The sequence below is a fragment of the Empidonax traillii genome, unplaced genomic scaffold, assembly GCF_003031625.1.
Source record: "Empidonax traillii isolate 1590-97213 ecotype Southwest subspecies unplaced genomic scaffold, ASM303162v1 scaffold357:size1057043, whole genome shotgun sequence".
NCBI lineage: Eukaryota > Metazoa > Chordata > Aves > Passeriformes > Tyrannidae > Empidonax > Empidonax traillii.
The window spans coordinates 875,329-893,378 of NW_020955550.1; the positions used below are offsets into that span (position 1 = coordinate 875,329).

Below are 18,050 nucleotides of genomic sequence, written 5' to 3' on the forward strand. Positions count from 1 at the left end.
AGACACATCTGCAGCAGAGACCCAGGGCCTGCTTTTACAGCAGTTTAATAATAAATTAAAAAAAAAAAAAAACCAGGCCTGTAGTTGTTCTAGTTTTGAGTTCTTACACTAACTACTTTGCCTATATACCTCCTGATGATTTTGGCTGCGGTGCCTAATCAGAACAATAGCTCAGGAGAAGCCAGCAGTCCTGGTTACAATTAGTTGGGACTATTTTAACTACCTGTTGGGTTGTTACAGATTTAAGAAGGGCTGGCTGGTGGGAAGAGGGTTCTGGCAAAAAACATGTCTGCTGAGTTTGGGAGGCTTTGATTTTTTTTTTTTTTTAATTTTCCCTTTTAAGTTCAGCATCATGGTATGTAAAGGCTGTTTTAAAAACTGAAGACACACTCCTTCCCTATTTTTCATGCCCCTTTTCTGACTCTCAGCTCTCCAAGGCATTCCATATTCCTTATTTACACACAGTGGCCAACATAACAACCTCCTGTCCCTGGCTGGCCTCGAAGCTCAGTCAGAACAGAAATAAAAACAATCTGAAGAATAAGTGAATTTCAGAATCAGTGTGATCTTCCCCTAAATCCTGCATGAAAAACCTCACAAAATCCACAACGGAAAGTCTGAATGCATTAAAAAAAAAAAAAAAAAATTAAAAAGATCTGTGAAAGAAGTTCCACTTAAAATAAAAAGCAGAGGAGACAAAACTCTGAGAGTCCAGGTTTTGAATGAGCTTTCATTATTCATTGACCCAGGTTTCTTCTTTATGTTATGCAGAGAAGCAAAAGATTAAACTGATGCCAAAGGGAGCAGGGACGGGAGGGTGGGTGCAGTGGACAGACTGGCCCCACAGAGCTGGGGAGGGGGTGCTTTGACTGTGCTCAGGAAGAGGCTGCAGCACACTCAGAACTTCGCAGCACAAGGGTGCAGCGACTCAGCTAATTGGGGAAGATAAAAGGCAGGTTTTTATGAGACAGACACCATCATTATCGGAAATGAAGGATAAAAACTTGAGCAGCTACGTCTTATTTTATCGCTGGGAAGTCTCAGAAGGAAAAAAGAATTATCAAAGTTTTTGATAGTTCCATTTAACCACAAGAAAACTATGTTAATGTAACCTTAAAGGTTTGACTAAAACCTGTGAAATCAAGGCAACTCACAGTCCAAGCCTCAGCTTCTTCGCTAACCCACCTGTAGTGCCTGGACTGTGTGAGGCACAAGCACTGCCTGTTGGGGACAGCATCGCTTATATGGGGGCAGATATTACTGCTGACTCTTGTAAACCCAAAAAAAAGCACACAGCCCGACGCCTCTAGGAAAAAACACACCCTTAGAGCTGTACCTAAAGTGGTCTTCTGTTGTCTATGCTTTCCCTTTGTTTCATCATACACCAATCCGACACAAAAATTCCTTCTCCAAAGCGTGGCCAGGCAGCGAGAAGCAGACACTTTAATGGTCAAGTTTAAAAAGCCCTGAAAGTCTGGGTTCCTAATGAAAATACTGACAGACCCTTAACCACACAGCAGCGTGAGCAGGCGCCACCATAATAACCATTTAAGTCCTCTTTTCTGAGAAAGGCTTGGCCCAGCAGAGCTGGGAGGAGTAAACAGGGCTGGTAACTTAATGACCTTTGAGCATTAGCAGATGGCCTTTTTACGAGCACAGATTAGCAGAACATGGGAGTTTTTAATGGCCACTAACAGGTGCCAAGGCTGCTTTTCCCCCTCTCTACCTACCCACAGCCAGTAAAGCACCAGTCTGGTCCCACCCCATCCTTTATTTGTCTTTACACCCCGGCATCTTGGATGACACAGCAACATATGTCCTGCACTGTCCTGATAAAGCCGTGGGTTACAAAACCAAACAAGAGCACCTCACCTTTGGGTAATGGTGTTGCTAGATGAGCTGTCACCACGATGTCTCAGCCGAGGTGTGGCCGGTTCAAGGAGGATGATCAGAAGGGTTGCCCCCTTCTTTCTGGCTCAAGGGATCCAGTAGGAAATCCCAGCAGCAGGTTCCAAAGCTGTCTGAAAGCAGGAAGGAGTCAAACAAAGCCAAGGCAGGGGATTCCCTTCTCTTACTTTTAACACCACGGTATCCACCTGTGACAACCTTCCCGACCCCTTCCCAGCCCACTGCTCCCACCAGGTCCCTGTTTCCTTGGCTCCATTAAAGACAACCTGGTATCTTTATCAGCCAGGCCCACAGCAAGCGTTCAGTTCACGGCCCGGCAAATACTCCCTCACCCGGACTTACCCTGGCGCAAGAGCAGCTCAGAACATCACCCAGGCACGTGCAAGCACCAAAATGGCTCCTCTGCCTTTATCTCTGTGGGTGGGTAGAGAAAAGCCCTCACAATTAATCTCAGGTGTTGCCTGATTAGACACAGCTCAGGGGTTACGAGCCCCTCGGAGTCTGGCGTCGAAGTGAGGGCCTGAGGCGACCACGCCCTCGCCTCAGGTGCGGGGGGTCACATACGAGTGTGTGTCGGCGGGCATTGAGTGCAAAACTGGGGAAATTCAGGGAAAATCCAGCAAGAGCATGGCTGAGGAGCAGATTGTGGCACCCTTCAGGCTTTGGGCTTTCCACTCTTGGCCTCTCCTCTCTCAGTCTCCCACTACGGGCCTCCAAATCTCTCCTAGCCTCGACTCTCTTGGCCTCCCGCTCTCAGCCTCCACTCTCCTGAGAGCTGCCATATGTCGGTATCTTATTTTTCCGCAGGAAAAAAAAAAGATAACATGGTACAAACTCCAGATTTTGTAACGTGTGGTGGCAGTGCCAATCTTACAACTGTCAGGTTGGAGTCTCTTATTAGAAGGAACATATTAAGGCTGGGATTTGAGGCAAAACACCAGGGAAAGAGATTGCAAAACTCAGGCAAAAAAAAAAAATTCCTTGATAAAACAATTAAAATTTGCCATGCAGAGGAATTAATCATGTCCAGAACAGAGTTCCTGGAAAGCAGCACTGTGAGACACTTCGTGCAAAGTACTGCAAGAAAACAGATCCCAGCCAGGACAGCACGAGGCAGGGAATGTTGGAATCTGCAGAAATTGGTGCGTTAAACTGTCCACTGTGTGAAACGACACAGCAGAAAGGACATGGGTACAGGGAAAGCAACATGGCAGCAGCAGCAGCACCAGCACTGGGCTCTGCTGGTACCAGCTGCTGCTGGCAAACTCAACCCAGAGAGGAAAAAAAGGGTCCATGACTACGAATCCAGTCATGGTGCACAAGGCAGTGTGGGGTCAACTCCACATTTTTTGTTAGAGAAAAAAAGCCCAGGTACAATAAGGGAGTGAAAAAGTTAAAGATGGAAGCTCCCAGCGGAGCAGGAGCCAATGCAGCCCCTCATCCTTTCGTACAGGTGTTTACATTATAATAAGAGTACATTTCCCATTACCTAACAGAGAGATGCATTTGGAAGCTGGGCTATGTCCAGTGTGTTGGATATATCCACAGGGTTCCTTTCCTTCACGCTAATGATTCCCTTTGGGGACTCTCACCTGTAGCACTGTTTGGATCGTGCAAAGTTTCACAGGAAAATGTAATTTCTTGACAATGTGGAGGCCCAGGGTCTGCACAGGTGCTGGCTGAACCTGAAGAAAAGAAGGATAAAAAAATATAACCAGAGCTTCAAGAAACTTTGAGAAGAGTGTGTTGCCATGCAAAAGTGAAACAAAACATGAATTTAAGGTAAGAGAAAGATGTGCTAAAAGGCCTGACGGCCCAGTGACACAGAGCTTCAGAAGAAACAGGAGTAACTTACACAGATGCCAGACCTGGCTGGAAGCACTGATTTTTACAGACCACCCCAAAGAGAGGATTAAGTCACAGTCTTGAAACTATATTGTCAAACAAGAGACCTGGGCTTTATGTGACAGATGTAGGGACCCACACCCTGCAACCAAGCAGACCAGCTCAGTCAGGACGCCCAGGAAGAGGCTTGGGGTAGCACCCGCTGAGCCCTGAACTCGCACAGCCCTGCAGAGGCAGCACCTTGGAAATGCATCACAGGGGAAGACCAAGCGTTTCATCAGCTTCCAGCAGGAAAAGGGAGAAAGTCCTCTGAAGTGGGTGTTCTTCCTAGGAACACCAGGCCAGAGGAGGAGGGTGGTTATGCAGCTGAGCTTGCGGACAAGATACAACCAGAACTCATTAACTCACCTCTGAGAGGTGCTGGTGGTGCCTTCAGGGAGACCACACAGCAGCACAGAAAACCCCGGAGACTAATTGAACACAGTTAATCATTAGGTGGTTTGAGATGATGTATTTGAATTTCTTTACTGTGCCCATGTTGTTTGTTGTAGTTATTTCCGGCTGGGGAAGGGTAACTTGCAGGAACTTAGAAAAGAGACATTTGGAATGGACTTGCGCCGCTCAGCGTTGGGGTGACACGTGGCTAAGCCACCTCAGTCCCCTCCCAAGCCATTCCAGTGCCTGCCAGCATCAGATGGCAACCTGCTCTGGAAGATGCTCTTGCAAACGGACATCACAAAACAAATGAGACCTCTGCCTCAACCTACGGGAGGCAGATTTCTGCCGGAACCTGCAACATTTGAAAAATAATTTGTTTCGTTAATGAAAACTGGAAGCAGGGCCACAACCCTCCCAAATACCACAGTATAGCTGTGGAGCTGGAAGTCTAGGTTTTACCTGGCCCAAGACCTCTTGAGCTGGAAAGCTGCTCAGAAACTTCACCTCTGTAAGCACGGATTGATTTATGTTTCCACATCAAGACCTGGTTAATGCAGTGGATTTTTGTACACGAGCTGAAGAGCAAGGCCGATTTAGTGCAATGGTATAACCAGCATAACCACATCAAAGGCAGTAGAGAGACACTCATTTCCAGTGGAGGGTGCGTTCATGTGACTGGTCTTTGCTGGAGATCCTGAGATTACGTGAACGCTGAAATTTAAAGCGAAAGAGGGTGAAAATTAAGAGGACTGAGGCAAAGAGAAAGGCTTGCAGGAGCCTTTGCAAAGCCAACACACAGAGGAGTTTCGTTTTAAACCACCTCAAATCTTTAAACCATTTCTCCCACGTTTCAGCTCTCCTGGCTCAAGCTCTGAACACTGAGACCCAAGGATCTGCCCTGCAGAGAGTTAATTCCTGGCAGCCAAATTCGTTTGTGGTGCAAGTCTCCAGACATTAAGGGTGTTATCCTCAGGGACAAATTTGGCCACTGGCATCTGTATTCAGCCCTGGATGAGCAGGAATGGCTTCCTTGACTTGCAGAGCTGATTTGTGCCAGCTCTGAATTTGGCCCTGTGTCTTTCTCTTTGTTCCATGTATAGTTAAATAGACAAGATGAAAAAACCATGACTAATTAGACTGTTAAATTAAACTGCTTTAAATTTATTTTATGTGATGCATAAAGTTCATAAAAAGAGGTATCCAGAGTAGTATCAGTGACCTTTCTCCAGGAGCTGCAGTCCACCCGGATGCTTTTTTGAACCAATTGGCTGAAAACTCCTGGATTTCTTAACACCTTTTATTCCCTCTCTGCCACTTTCAAACCTGAAGGATTTATTTTTATCAGTCCCTCACCCACATAATGACTTTAAAATTCCTTAGGTTCGTACCTTAAAATATAGCTGGGAATTAGAAGTAATGCCAATTAACAAGTCAAGGCTCAAAGGCACTGATGGAGTTAGCTTGCACTTCTCCCTGGAAAACTGTCATAAGTATATATAAGGCTCTGCACACCTCAGGATTTCTGCTCAGAGCACTCTGTTTGAAAGCACCTTTTCCATGATATTTGCAGCCTTCACCATCACCCTGGTGCCTACGGATTAGACAGCCCTGAGCCAAGAGGGTAGCAGCAAACATGTGCTTCTTCACAAGTGCCTCCCCAGGCAGTTGCCTCCCTCCAGGCTCTGGACTGGCAGCAGGTCCCAGCACCTCTGTTTGGACAGGCTTGGCTGGCACGGCTGCGTTTGGACCCGCAGGTCTGTCCTCACCACACCAAAAAGGCAGTTTATGAGCTCCAGGTGTCGGCTGATTCCTGGATCTGAAAACCTGGAACTTCGAGACGGACAAAACCCCCTTATTTGATATGCAGACATTCCTCCCACTCCCATTTACCAGGCACGCAGATAAAAAGCAATTTGGTTAGACCTCGTGAGCCTCTGCTCCAGGATCTGGCACATGAAGGAGGCCAGAGTTTAGTTCCCAGGTCTGTCGGTGGCTTCAGGCAAGTTATTTCACTTCCCCTGATTCAGTTTCCTCCTCAAGTGGTGCTTGCAATACCAAATAGTGTGTTTTCCCTACAGCCACTGAGCACTCTTCGTTTTTCTGGGAAAGCTGCTTTCCCCCTTCAGGATCCATGGAGGGGTGGGAGGTGGCTGCAGAGACACAGGCAGCATCCAGGCACCTGGGGAGAGGGGCTCACCTGAGAAATTTGGGAAGTGGACAAGGTTTTTCTTTCGCTACCAAGACCTCCTTGCCTCCTCTTGCTGCCACCAGTTTCACTGCTAAAATGACCATCCCTATTTCACACTCCATTAGAAGTGATTCTGGTCGTTCACCTCCCAGTTCCAGGTTCAGGCTTTCTTCCTGTTATGTTGTCACCATCTGCTGAGCCCAGTGGCCAACCCAGTCCGAGTCAAATTCTGCCTGCATGCACCTCCTGCAAGAGCTGCTGGTAGCAAAGTTTAGCCCCTTCTGAAAGAAAACCTCCACAAAACCTCCTCATACCCTCCCAGATCACAAGCTGGGCAGGACAGGATTGCGTCCTTGTGGCACTGGGACGAGGCACGTGGTCTTTCCCCGTGCCTGAAGAAGACAACCGGGGAGGGCAGATGGCTCTTCAGGAGCCTAAAATCGTGGCTGCGGCATTCCCTGCTCCTGCTGATGCTGCACTTCCCTGCTTTGTGCTCCTTTATTTGGGAAGGACACGTTCCCAGCGAAGGTGTGAACATCGCTCCCTTCGCAGTTAATCCTGACACGCCAGCGGCCCAAAGCACAGTGCATTGCTAAGCAACACTTGGCAAAATCCATGCCAGGTTGTGTCGGTCCCTTTTGATGTTTCACAGAAGCATTGTCATTTCCATCTCTGGCATTGTTTCCAGCATTTTGGGTGTCAGTGTTCCTGAAAACCATCACAGAAAGGATGTTTATTGAACTGTCAGAGGGTGAATGATTGACACTAGGCACAAGTACTTTTCATGTTCAGGTTTTGGCATGCCACAATTGGATTATTTCCTGATAAATGCCATCCAATTCTACCAGATGGACCACTGAGAGATGTGCCAACCTGTGTGAGAAATGGAGTAGATGCTCAGTGCCACTTATTGGTAGATGTGTGCTTCTCCAGTCTATCCTTTTGTGTAGCTGCAGGGTATTTCACTAAAGCAGTGACTTTTGTGATGCTCATAATTAGAAGTGCAAGGCAATTTTCATTGTTGAGAAGGGTGGATTTCAATGCCCAAATCTGATTTCATTCACCTCAGAGTGGAAGTGCAATACCTGTTCTTCTCCTCTCAGATTTAATGTGTTCTCTGTGATCTGAGCATTAAAGAACCATGAATTTTGAAAGTCAGGTATTTTTCATATATAAATAATTTCAATAAACCCATCCTCTGCCTTCCCGTTCATCTTTCCTAATGGCTCATTTACAGATCCGAATGCAATACGAGGGTTGTGAGGCAGGTAAAACATCTAAGAGTGAATGCATTAAGTGTGCAACCCAAAGTTGATTAAACAGCTGAATTAATTTCATTTACACTCAGCTGGAGAGCTACCTGTGGTCTCAGGATGATGGAGGGACAACTAAAGCACAAGGGGACAGGGTGACCCAGGGATGGATATCTGCAGTGGGGTAGGCTGTGGCTGCCAAAGTGCCCCTGGAGCTACTGAGGGTATGTAGGGAAGAGGGATTACACAGGAAGAGCTTTTTCATGGACACAGGTGCCTACGCTGAGCAGAGGGGAGAAGGCAGGAACCGTCTCCCACACCATCACACAGGCACTGGGTGAGGAATTGCCACGGGGCACAGGACCTTTGCTTGTTGGGTTTCAAGGGGGGGAGAGTTGCCTTTTTCTATTTGTTAGGGGTCATGCAGGAGGAAATCCCTAATTCTGCAGGATAGAAAGTTGCAGGTCCGTGAAAACACGATTTTTCTCTCTGAACTGGCCCACTAGCGAGACAAAAGAAACATGAAGTTATCTATTCCTGTAGTCCTCGGCACTTCAATATATACATAAAAAGCAGGGCCTTTGTACTACACCTAATGAGCAGAAGTGAATAATGTGGTATAATTAGCTTCCCTTTCTCAGCCCGCTCTCTCCGATATCTCAACACACTTCTGACAACAGCATGGTACAAGTGGTGACTGGTGCCTACATCTCAGATTTACCATCACTTCATTGTTCTGCGCTCACACATTTTTCATCTCTGCCATTATGAGGGCCTCTCTCCGCCGCACTTATTTCTGCATTTTAGCCGTTGGCTTAGTCACTGCCAGCTAAAATGAAACACAGCTCCACCAGAGGCTCCGGGGAGGAGCGGCTGTTATTGCACTGTCCCCTCTCCAGGGACCCGCGGTCAAACCCTTGGGTGCACACGTGCACACAACACCCCTGAAAAACGTGTCTGACTGACAGCTCAGCCCTGCCATCACCTAAAAATAACAAGTGGAAAAATGTACAGTCCCCCTTTCTTTTTTTTTTTTTCCTTTTTTTCTTTTTTGGCTGGCCTTGATTAACTAAGGCCTTGATTTTGCAATGGTTTGTGCATCAGCCGATTTCTGTGTCTCACCGGGGCTCGGGGATCGCAGAGCTGGTAATTCCCAAAGTTCACAAAGCTCCGAGAAAGAGAAATGTATACAAAATAATACAGCTTCATGCAGCCTCCAAATTTGCCACAGGAAAATGCAGAATAATAGCCTTTTTTGTTTTGCTGTCCTTACAAAAGGGAGTTGGGAGGCAAACTGATGATGCAGGACTTGCAAAAACCACACAGATCAAAAAAATCCTGCTCCCAAAGCAACCCTCTGTAAAATGATGTTACTGGAGTTAGTTCCAAGAAAGGAACTATGATTTTATTGCAGGTTTGTTAGTAAGCTTATAAATCAATTCAAAACCAAGCCTGTTTAAAAACCTGTTATGCAGAGCTGCAGTAAAATGAAACGCACGCAGGTAATACCGCTGGTCTCGAGAACTTCAGAATTTCTTTAAAGTAATAACTTTAATTCAGTTCTTTCTGGCATAAACTTTTTCATCCCATTATGTCAAAAACTGTATTATCCATCCATTTGTCTGTCAGAACGATTCCCCCTGGGCCCATATACCACTGGTTCTTCTATTCTAAACCTCCCCATTACATCCTGCTATCAAGAGTCACAATTTTCAGCGAAAGTCTCTTGTGACTTTTGACAATGTTTTACAGAGAACTAGACCAGGAAGCTCAGAGTTAAAGGAAATCTTCCATTCTGGCAATGAATATGTAATAGGCATTACACTGTGCAGTATACCAAAAATGTAAGGTTCATTAAGTCTTTCAAAGGCAAGAACTTCCATGTAGCTTTGAATGAACCTGTCTTCGCAATGGCATTAACAAATGATATTTTTGGGGCAGGAGATATTAATACTACACATTAAGGAACAAATTTGTTTAAATGCTCTATAGCTATGCATGGATGCAGATGATCCAGGAATAAATAAAAAGTGAATAGTCGTCCAACTTTATATGTAAATTGTCTTTGGCTTATATACATAAGAATGCTCTATGCTACTAAATTCCTTCATATTAACAAGCAGGAGTGTAACTAATATATAAAATAAAGTCATTCTCTTTAATGAGAATGCTAAATATTTTAAAGAAATGCACAGCTATGAAATATTGTCAAGGGCATTTTTATACTTAAGTTTAAGAACACTTATGACTTAACTGTTGAATAATTTAACACATTCAGCCTTGAAGTACTATTTATGTATGTTTTTTAATGTTCATACTTATGTAGGCTTTTCTTTGCTCAGGATTTAGGACCTTTGATTTCTGTTTATAAAATTTACATCTTTAATCTCCCAGCTCTGCTCGTTTCCCCATTTGACTCCTGCAACAATATAGGCAAAAAAATGCTGAGAGGAAAAAAGGAGCTAAAAGCTTCGTGCAGCTTGGAACGGGGACTGTGTGGATTTTAGCAAACATAAGGACAGATTTTAAGGAAATGAGCTCCAAGTAGAAAACCTCGATAAACATGAGCCACCTGTACAGCTCAAACGGAGGATTTGCAAATGCGTTTATGAGCTTTCTCTGAGAGGCACAGAAAGCCCCAAGAAGCGCCCGGCTTGCCGTGGGAAACCCGATTTGCACCACACGCGAGTCCTCTCGGGGAGCCCCGTGCCCAAACCCACGTGTGCCGGGGGACAAGGGGGGGAATTCCCCACGCAGCACCTGTGTGGGTTGTGGGACAGAGATGAGGGTTGGGGGAAATGCCACCGACCCTTTGTGGGTCCCGGAGCTCTGCCCGAGCATGGACACACCACCACGCAAGTTGGGGCAGGGACAGTGATCCTGAGAGCACTCGGCTTTAAGGCCTAACCTACCTCCACAGCTGATCACCACAGGCATAAGTTTTGCTGAGTGATGGAGCAGAAGCCGAGCTCTCCCTGTGATGATGGTATTGCACGAAATTTGCTCTGGGATAAATAAAAACATCGACCGAAACTGTTTACAGCGTATCTTGTCACCTTTCATTATGGTCTCTCGCAACACGCTGATGTTTCGTGACACAGCAGATGTAACTTGACATGTCATACACTGAGCAGCGACTTTCAGGGATTTCTAAGACACGTTTCTTTCAAAAAGCGGCGTCTCAACCAGACAGTTGGGCCACGAGTGCATTTAAAACCGAGGCTAGAAAAGCCGGGCTGAGACGCGAAGAGTTTTGCACGCAGAATATTTGGTTTGACTTTTCTTCTGTATTTTATGTGCTACAAGCCATAGGCAGGGAGATGGACAGATCATCTAGCACGATGGATGAGCTGCTGCCAAGCTGATGTTACTGTATAACTATGGGCCCCTCAGTACCCATTCTGCCTCTGATAGTCATCACTTGCCAGTGTCCAAATGGATTATATATATCTGGCATGTTTATGGTATAAAGGAAGATGAATCTGAATATCTGCGAACCTTGGGCTCACAGGATGATGCATTTAGAAGGGAAAGCAAGTTTTTCAAGGGCAGAAAAAAAGTTAGTAGGGCTTTATCAAAGGGAATTGACCTTACACCTCCTCGCATCAGGCTGCACTACCACACGTTAAGAGATCACTTACCCAGGGAGACAGAAGGAGAGCGTTAGGATTAAGAGAAAGAGCCGCCACATATTTTAGCACAGGGACGTCTCTCTAGCTGGAAATTGTACACAGCGGTCACCGGCACACCAAGCTGAGTAATTTCTTTAGTGCTGGTGTTTATTCAGACGAGCAAATCAGCAGAAGTAGTCACAGGGACGTGGTAGTGGGGGGTTCATGAAGTCAGAGTATGGCTGAGTGGGAGGCACTTGAGGGAGAAGAACTGGGGGTCCTGGCCTGCCCTGCCAGAGACACCCCACTGAATCACGGCACCGAGCAAAAGCAGCTGCTGGTCCACATCAGTTTCCCTGGTGGGTGCTCTGGGAAGTGGCTGCTTTCTGGGTCATGGGCTGCATTTTCTCGGGAGAGGCAAAAGGGAGAAGCATGGAAGACTAGAAGAACTGCGGGATACAGACCTACTATGCAGGATTTAAGACAAGAAAACTACTCCCTTGCTGTACTGGACCAGATCCTCCAGCAGCAGCGATGGGCTCTCAGCACTGAGCCCATTTGCACTGACTCAGCATCACTGAAATGTAAGTATTGCCCCCAGTGGGGTCTTTAACTCCACAGCGCTGTCAGCACGGTCTTTGCATCCCAGGAAGGAGGTACCTAATTTGCTCAGAATCACCGCTTGGACTCCCTCTGCCTTCGCTTTCCAGCAGACCTGAACAGGGAGGCAATTTTGTTCCACAAAAGCAGTGTTAAATGAAAATAGGTAAATAAAGAGAGAACTGGAGAGTGAAAACACTCATCATCTGCCCTAAACTAAGCGACTCGGCGCATGTCCTTGGGATATCGGCAAAGGGACCCAGAAATCTCAACAGGAAGTCTAAGTTTACAACAGGAATTCAAGACAAAACGAATACTTCAGCTGTAATACACAACCTCGCAGCCTTGCCAGGCCTCACTCCTTTAAAAAACACTGAAACCTCGGGATCTCATAGCTTCAAGGACCTCTTTTCCAAGAGTGCCTCCTGTAAAGCTTTATTTCCTTTTGAAGTCTGCTTTCTACTTTACTCTGTTTTTTTTGCTAGGAATATATTTAGGTAGGAACTGGCCTTTACATCCACAGGCAGCCGTGGCTATCAGTCAATCTATCAGCAAACCGCTCATGAAGTTCACTAGACAAAGGGTTAGTGCAGCTAGTACCACAATAATGTAGAAACAGAAATATTACAAAGTAAAGGCTTATAAAATAATAAAAATTCTACTTAGTTCAGATACCTCCCAGTGCCTTTGGCAAAATACCTTAAGCATTCCACATAAGGCGGGCATTGTCTTTATAAGATGGCACCTCATAAAATGGTATTAAATATCACCAACGGGGCTTCATATTTCATCCAGCAGGGTTTAGGCCAGACATGTTCTATATCACACATTATTAGAATGACATCTGCTTTGCAAGTTGTGTACCCAGGAGCATACCTTGATAACTCATTTCAGCACTCATTCTCGAGGCTTCTGTGGCTTCGTAATACCTAATATGTTTAACTCATTTTGAACAGAAGTCTAAAGCCTGTCGTGGCCCTCTGGCCAAAACTGTAGCTGTCAGGCAACGGAGCCAGCTATCAAACATTACTCATTTATCATTAGTGGTGATGCAGCTGTACAGAGAAATGTACCCACTGAAGTGAAGGGCTGTCAATTGTTCCCTGTATAATACTCCTCTCCTCAACAGGGCATTTCTCCATGGATGTATAGCTAGTAGTGCACTTCGCTACTTCCCCACAGCGCGGAATTTACAGCGGCGAGGAAATGGGGGAACGTATTTTCATTTAAATGGGTCTGCCACGAGATGAATAAAGCAATCATCAATAGAATCTATAAGCAGAGATAGGTGGTGTGATGTTCATAAACATCGCACATTAGGCGTGTACCCCTATCAGGGTGTGTGCACATGTGCACATACACACATGCCGTGTTTATAAATAAACCCCCTAGATCTGTATTGGTATTTAAAAACTGGCACATGATCGGTGCCAAAGGCTCTGCTTCCTCTTTGCTCACCATTTCCATAAGAAGACTGGAATGTGCAATTAAGGCTTCAAATTTCCATGTCTATTCTGCTTGCAAAACTCAAACACACGCTACCTTGAACTTCACTATCCTCAACTCCGCTCCCTAGGGAGGAAAACAGCCAGATTAAATCTATATGAGAGATCTCCTGACTGCAGACACTACTGCCTTTATTCACAAAGGCAAAGCGCAGCAATGGTCTGGGAAAGCACCACAGTTAAGATACTATCTTCAGGCTCCTTTGAACCACTGCTGCATGCAAATATTTGTACCCATGCATTATGAAGAGAGTGTGGCACAAGTCCCTGAATTTTGATTTGCCTCTGTGCAAGCGAGATACAGAGGAGCGAGACAGACTCTGGTGGTGAAGAGCAGAGCTCTGGCTCCCACATCTGCCTTCCCACTGCCTCAGTGTGGCTTCTCCTCCGGAGCCCGTGAAGGCCAAAGGGAACTTGCTCGTTGCTTTCAAGGCATTCACACAGCTACAAAACCATCTAAAGTGAGTACTTCAAATCAGGAATCCAAACCCACCTCCAGCAAACAACCGGAACAGAACTGTTGCTCACATGTTAAATTCTGATCTTGGTCCACCTACGCCCAAGTTCCTGGAAAACAGAGACGGTCACGACGCTCTGTGCCTAGAAAACGGCTTCAGCTCTTCAAGTGAGGAGCAACAAAAAACATCCTTTGAGCTGAGCGTTGAAGGTCGGCGTGACCTGGAGCAGATGTGTTGCAAAACCTCAGTTTTATCCCCAAATTGCCAACCATCCCAGATTCACCCCAAACGGGTTTGCTGAAAAATTACCTATCTCCAAAGAACTTCAAGAAAGCTTCTGCTGAACAGGGTGCAACTAAGAGATTGACAAAACCACGCTCAGGAGGGCTTTTGTTCCCACTTTAGGCCTCGTGCAAAGTATCCATGAATTCTACCCTGGATGAAGGCATCTAGTTAACAGAACAGCAGCTAAACAGCTTTATATGTATTATTACATATTTCTGGAACAGTTCCACTATGGGTGTAGAAACCCACTGACCAAAACACAGCTGCACTTCAGTTCTGGCCCCAGTTTAAACATAGTTTCTAGCACCAACAAGGTTCTCATCCGTAACAAGACGAGTAACGGGAAAAGGGAGGAAAAACGCAGCCCTGAAGGTTACAAACATGGGACTGCTTGTAGGGGAAAGCTCTCCACCAGAACCAACCAGCATTAAACACAGGCAAACTTAGAGGTGCCTGGGGCAGCCATCTCTTGAAGGGATGCCACTGAGAAGGGGAGTGGCCTATTTTGTGTGTGCTGAGGATCTTTTTCCTCCTCTTCCCCACTTCTGAACGCTATTTACATGCCATGGCGCAAAGACTGTGCACCATCCATCCCTTCTGCTCTGACCAACGAGCCAGAAGGCTTTGCATTACTTTAGAAACACAAGGACATTTTGTGCCTTGCTGAAAATGAACGCGGCAGAAAGGAAGATGATGAATGACAAAGTTTTCCTGGCAGATGCAGGCTATAAAAAAAGATCATGATGTGGTGAAACGAGTCTAACCAATGGGGTTTGCCAGAAACGCGGTGAAACAGGCTTCCAGTGTAAAAATGACACCATCAAATTCATAAAAGAAAAAAAAAAAAAGAAAAAAAAGCCAAACAGCCTGAAGCCTAACAAGCAAGCAGCGACTTGGGGCACAGTGGAATACTGAGGAAAGTGGAAATAAGCACTTTTGCTTGTAATTTCCCTCCTCTACAGCCCACGGTCTCCCAGAAAAAGGACCTGGCACCCCACTGGCAGGGTGCAGATCCGAAGAGCAGCCAGTGGCACCTGCTGCTGGCAAGCTGGGCTGGGGCATACCACGCTCCATGGAGCAGGATCATGGCTGTCAGTTCCCTCTTCGACCTTATCTGCGTTTCCAGGTGGCTTTGGAGCCTGATGGCCTCTTATTACCATCGGTGTGACCACAACAAACTCGGATACATTTGTTTTCATTCCTGAGCTTTCTTATTTAATGTTGGGATGGGAGGAGGAGCACTGCACAAGGAGGTGGTAAATGGTGGGTCCATTATCCACATTTTATTTCTAAACCAGCAAAACTCAGCCTTTGAGCAAGGGCCTTCCTTTCTTTTTTTTTTTTTTCAGCCAAACCCTGGACAGAATCCATCTTTCCAAGCCAGAAGGGATATACATGACTGCGTAAAATCCCAGGAGCCTCTCCTCAAAACAGCCACAGGGGTTTGCAAGCAAGTCACAGAAACACCCTCTTCACCCATTCCCCCGGGGGCCGATCAAGCTCCCTCTGCAGCACTCCCAGCTGCTTTGTGCTCAGAGGGAAGCAAGGCCTGAGCACAGGCTTTTAAAAATATTACAACTAGAACATGCAGGAAAATCCTTGACTTTTTAAACACCCTTTTTGTAATATTGCATGTTAGGAGAAACGATGGGTTTGGTTATGACTATCAAGTTAAGCAGGGGCTGGAGAAGCAAGCTGTCTGCTCTCATAGGCAACAGCTATGGTTGAGCTCTGTATGTTAAATATCCCTGAACAGGGAAGAGCTGAATTCAAACTGCTTTGAGTGACTAAAATGAACTTCATCTTATTATTGCACCATGACTTTTTTGGGGGGGTTACTTTATCTCCTGTACGAGACTCATCTTTCTTGTTGCTGTCCTACGTCCTCGTAACCCCACTGCGCCCCAAATCCCCTCTGTTCCCTAATCCAGGTGTCCTTCTGTCTCTAGACTGCGCTCCTGTCACCTGCTCCCACTCCCAGCTGTACCACCACCACTTTACTCCATGAGGTCTCCTCAAAATCCCTGCAGCACTGCTGACAGGCTTTGGGCAGAGATGCTGGGAAAACAGTAGCGATAATTTGGTAGCTGGCAGCCTCGGGGACCGGCTGGGAAGCGGCCGAGCTGCGGGGCAGCAGAAGGGCAGGGGGACCACGCTGTGCTCCCGCTGCCCCGTCCCTGCAGAAACCACCTCCTGCCCCGAGTTTCTGTGTGAGCCTCTCTGGCTGCTGAGAGGGGTCAGTGTTCGTTTAAAACACGCCTCAGCGCACCGCTGTTTCCCACAGCTCTTCGAGGTTTGCGTTATGATACAGCGGGTGAGTCATGCACAGATTAGTCATGGAGGAGATTTATTCTTGTCTGCAGAAAGTCCGGCCTGAGTAAAGACAATGTAAGTTTGGCACCAGCTTGTTTCGGTTGTGGCCGGTGCCAGAGCTGAGCTGTGTCTCATCCCCAGGTGTGCAGTGAGGCAAACAGGGCCACACATCCCGTTTAATGCCTTTCTGCCAAACACTAGAACTTCGGCAGAGCCAGTGAGGGCGGTACAGAATGGGACCAATCCATCTCACAAGCTCCTCTTCAGGCTAAGACTATTGATTATTAACCTTCACCAGACCAGGCTACTGATGGAGGAAAGGCTCCAAGTCCTTGTGAATCCTCCACGTCTCCCACCAAATCTTACCAGTCACTTGGATGAGATCCTGCCTTCATCGAGGCTGGCAGCAAAACACTCACACAAGCCCAAGGTTTTACTCCACGGTGATCAATTTGTGCAGGAATCTAATTGCCCTGTACATCCAGCAGTCCCAGAGCACCAACTCTCTAAATTACTCCTGGAGATTTTTTTTTTTTTTACTGCAAAAAAAACCCGCTTTTTTGCATTTCATGGGGACAATAAGGGATCCAGCAACAACAACACATTTCTGACTGGGAAACTGTCTGGAATTCTGCTGCCACAATGCTAACTTCCGGGTAATTTTTCTTGCATGAGGTTACATAGTAAGTGTAAAATCCTACCTGCTGGCTGTGGTGGTAGTCACAGGTCTGTGGGACACTTCATCAGAACTTGGGCTTCTGAAACGAGAAAATGTTTTCATTCATATTTTAAAATTCCATTCATTAACAGGTGTATAAGGTTTGACTTCTTCAAAGTATGCTGCAGACACAGCCTAATAAATCTCCATGACACCTCACTGCATCTCCATTTTATAGATGTGGTGATTCGAATATATCCAAGTGAAATGACTTGCCCAAGGCTAATGAAGGAATCAATGTCAGAGACAGGATTAAAAGTAGAAAAATTCCTGGCCCCCAGTCTCATAACCTAACTGTGGTCTGCATTTCACTCATATGAAAACAGGAAAGGGAAACACATCTATTTTGAATATTGTGAAAAGTAGTTCAGAGCAGATGGGCAGCCTGATGTTTTAAAATTGCTTTACTTTGTCATAAAATATCAATAATACACAGGATGTGGTTCTTGTCCAAGAGAATACCAAGGTGTGAACAGCACAAGATGTGTCACTGGTAGCTTTCAGAGCAGCACAGGTTGCACTAAAAGAATAAAATAAGGACAGTCTTTGAGATGTCTCGCTTGCCCTGTTCCTTAAAACGAATTTTTTCCTGTGTGCTACACAGGCAGTAAAAGCAGCTTTGAAGCTGATGAATACCTGTTGGGTAATGAATCTGTAGCGAGACACCTATTGTCACGTCTCAGAGGCAGAACAAGAGGCCTGTAATGCCCACTGCTCAAATTTTTTTTTTTGGTGGGTCTACCCACCTCTTTCTTAGATGCTGACACAGAGCGAGGCAGCATCTTCTCTGTCGCCAGAACATAACGGGAAGACAATTCACCTGTCTGGCTGTGCAGAAGAATAATTTAAAGGAAGGGGGGGAAAAAAAAGGAAGGTACACTTGTGTCATTAAATATTGATGAGTAAGATTCATTGAGTGAGTTGGAGA

General features: G+C 46.0%; 1 long non-coding RNA gene across 1 annotated transcript; it reads right to left on the reverse strand.

Annotated features, from left to right (window-relative positions):
• Positions 1–1,878: 1,878 nt before the first annotated feature.
• On the reverse strand, positions 1,879–17,164 carry LOC114061772. The gene is made up of 3 exons (XR_003572207.1): positions 17,106–17,164; positions 3,398–3,593; positions 1,879–2,017 (listed from the first exon to the last, which is right to left on the reverse strand). It is a non-coding gene; the product is annotated as an uncharacterized LOC114061772 (long non-coding RNA).
• Positions 17,165–18,050: the final 886 nt, after the last annotated feature.